The sequence below is a fragment of the Drosophila busckii genome, unplaced genomic scaffold (genome assembly GCF_011750605.1).
Source record: "Drosophila busckii strain San Diego stock center, stock number 13000-0081.31 unplaced genomic scaffold, ASM1175060v1 chrUn_01, whole genome shotgun sequence".
Taxonomy (NCBI): Eukaryota; Metazoa; Arthropoda; class Insecta; order Diptera; family Drosophilidae; genus Drosophila; species Drosophila busckii.
Window position 1 is genome coordinate 593961 of NW_022872717.1, and position 3974 is coordinate 597934.

Sequence of the window (3974 nt, forward strand, 5' to 3'; positions counted from 1 at the left end):
ATTATATATTTTAGAGTATAGATCAATATTTGTATTTCTATATTTTAAAACTCAATCTAATTAAAACAAGATATCAAACATTTTTGTGTTATTTTAAATTGATAGTGTAATTGATATTCCTCTAACACAATAGATTTATTCATCGTCATCGTGAGGTTTCGCTTGCTATCAACGTAAGAGAGTCGCTGTAATTGCGTTTCTTTTTGATACTCTGAGCGTTACTTATTTCGCGTTGCAAAGGTGTAAGATCTATGTAAGTTGTATGAAAGATATCGAAAAGCTGTTAGTTTTATTAAGACTGCATCAGCAAACAAGTTCAGCAAAACTACGATCACCGGAGAAACAAATTGTAAGGTTATCCAATGATACTTAGGATACTCTTGATTACTCTACCAAAAACTATAACTTCTTCCTAATATGTAGACTTGTGCGTTGACGTTCTTGTAAAGCCGTAAGCCACACATATTATGGAGAACACATCAGCCCGAGTTTGCTTTTTTAGTTATAATAGCGGGCTATCTCATATTAAGCCAGTAACATGAAGGATCTAGTTGTAGCTAAAAGTCTACAAACTCTTTGAGATATTAGGCACTCAACGTTTCAGGACTTTGTGGAAGGGCTTGCAGGTTATGCACTGACCTAATAGAAACTGATGTTTTAATTAATTAGTTTTTCGATTTTTATTTTAAAAATAATTTATAATGGTTATTAATTAATTTTTACTATAAAAGTATTTAATTAACAATTATCTGTGATTAATATTTTTTTGCTGCTTTTGCTTTTGCTTATTGTTGATTTTTTGATAATATTTTTAATAAAAGATTTTATGATTTTTATTTTTTGCTAAAAAAATAACTGTTATTGTTGATTTTTATTTTAAAAATCAAAATAATAACTGTTATGATAAAGTTTTTTAAATAAAAATCTGACCCTGACTTTTATTTAAATTCAAGCAGCAATATAAAAATCAGTTGACTGATTTTTATTTTCATTTTTGAAAATAAAAGTCTTTGTTGCATATCTCGTAAATCTTATTAGTTAGAAGGACCAAATTTGTTATACATAATCAGAGCACGCATACAAATCTTTTGACATCTGCCATATATTGCCATTATATTGCTACATTTTAAATAAAAATCAGGGCCTGATTTTTAGTTAAAAAACTTTTTTAACAATTACGTTTTGATTTTTATTTCTGATTTTTATAAAAAAAATCACATAATAACTGTTATTTATTTAAGTTAAAAATAACTATTAAATATTGATTATTATAATAAAAGTTATAACCGTTACGGTCCCTTTTCTACACGAGTCTCACTTTATATTTCAGAAAGCCTTATTTTGTTGGAGAGAAAACATTGAACAATGGTCAACAGAAGAATCGGTTTCAAAACACCGTTAAATCATTCTGAAATAATATACGAGCTGATTTTCGCTGACACTGTTCGTGTTAATTTTTAAATTGTTTATTAGTTTATAATTACTTGTTTTTCAAAGTCTCTAAAATCTGAAGCTATAAGAATATATATAAATTTATATGCAATTGAAAAAAGGAGTGTCTAGAGGAACATAGCAAGACTTGCTTATTAAAGAGCTTACAGCTAATACTAACAAAATAACTGTCTCAAAAAACAAAAATAAAAACTACCAATTTTCTTTTGGGGTATTGAAATTGTATGTGTGTAGTGTAGTGCTAAATTGTATGTAGCTGGTATATTTATTTTTAATTTAAATCTTCATCCTTCATCAAAATCTGGTCTCAAATATCTAGTTCATCAATTTATACTAATAAATTGACAATTTGCCAACAGAGTGGTGATGGCGTTTTCCGTCGATTCCAACTAGAGATGGGCACGGGCCGGGCCGGGCTTGGGGCCCCACGGGCCTTTAACAAAAAATGCGGTCCGCGGGCCTAAATATGAGAAACGGGCTTTTTGCGTGCGGGCCCGGGCCCGCAAAGCACGGCAAGTCTGAAGGCAGAAAAAAAACAAACATTTTTTTTATTGGAAAAATACTTTTTTTTTCATTCCACACTGATGATAGTATTTTTTTTTTTTTTAGTTTTTAAGCTTAAGCTGTTCTAAGCATTCCTGCTAGCTCAGCAACAAGCGAGCGTCTTTTTTCCAAATCAGGCAGAATTTTGAACGAAAGACGAACTAGATTAAGCTGCCAGAATCTTGATATGTTAATTATTTTGCACAAAAACATGTGACAACATGTACAAGTATGTATAAGAAATGTAACATTAATAACATTGTTTTGTATTATAGATTTTCTTCTATTTAAAGAATGTAGATAAACAAAAAAAAAGTTTTTGTATCGAAAATTTTGCATATCTTTTGGGGTTCGGGCCGGGACGAGCCGGGCCGGGTCGGGCCTCAAAAAATGTGCTGCGGGCTCAGTGCGTGCCGGGCCCGAAAATTGAGGCCCATGCCCATCTCTAATTCCAACCTTTTTCGTAAATAGTATGTTATCTCGGCAATTAATATGTCTGTACTGTTAAGCTCTTTATCTATAATCTTCTTGTAAGGGAAAGCAAATACATCGTAATATTTATTACTTATTCAGGTAAAAATAAATATATTGAAATATATTTTATTAATATAAGTAATATTTAGGTTAGGTTAGGCCGGTAGGTCACCTAAGGTGACCTCACATAGACCAACATTGGTCCTTAGTGTTGCCGGAATTTATCTGCTATGGAAAAGCCTTTATATTTCGTTTAGTTCTTGTAAAATGTTGCTGTTTTTGGCGAATCTCAGCAGCGATCCAGGATTTAGCCTTGCCGCTGCTTTTAGTGATGGTAGCTCGTACGCATTGAGGCACTTTTTGTGCGTTCTTGTCATACATTAGGTGTTCTAGAGTTTCCGTAAGGCCCTGTTCTTTACATTTTCTAGAGCCATCATCTTCAATCAGGCCCAGTTTTTTCGCGTGAGATGCCGATAGGCAATGTCCTGTTAATAGTCATACCAAAAGTCTGCATTCCTTCCTATGAAGTTGTATCATGAATTGGGAAAGTTTTACGTTTCTTGAGTGGCACATTGTTCTTGCTGTTTTGCAATTTGTCGTGTTCTTTCACTCTTCTTCTGCTTTGGTTACTGCTATTGTCTCCATATCGCTGTATAGAGATCTGAGCGTGATCGGAATATATGCCTCAATACTGTTGCGTTTTGTTCCATCTTTTGCTAGGGCATCGACTGTCTCGTTTCCCTCTATGCCCTGGTGGCTTGGTACTGTTGCGTTTTGTTCCATCTTTTGCTAGGGCATCGACTGTCTCGTTTCCCTCTATGCCCTGGTGGCTTGGTATCCAATAGATACACACCTTTTTCAAGGTGCAGAGTTTATCTATCGCATCCTTGCACGCCAGAACATTTCGGGAGCAGATGTGTGGTGCCTGCAATGATTTGATGGCCGCTTGACTATTTACAAAGAAGTTTATAACTTCCTACGTTGTCATTGGCTGCGGTTGGACTGCTTTTGCTGCTTTCCTTATAGCGAAGATCTCCGCTTGGAATATGCTGCAGTAATCTGGTAATTTGTGTGAGAGTTTTAGCTCTGGCAGCGCACAGTAGACTGCCGCTCCGACTCCCGATTCCATCTTAGAACCGTCTGTTTATACATTGGTTGCACTTTGGTCTAGACCTGTGCACCAGTCCTTCGGTCCCAGCATAGTGGGGACACATTTAAAATTGTTTCAGGGAGTTATTGTCCAAAGAGCTGGATTTTTATATTGCCCGTCGCACTTAGGCGTTACACAGCCTTTTTTGCCGTTAGGCGTGCTTGAATATCTAGGGTGAGGACACCCGTGATAGTTTCTAGTGCTTTTGTTGGAGTAGTTCTTAGTGCCTCCGTTAATCAGACTAGTGCCTTCCGTTGTATTTTCTCCATTTGTTTTAGGAATATTATTTTCTTAGTGGCTTCCCACCAAACTAGTATTCCATGTAGGAGTATAGGTCTTACTACTGAGATGTAGA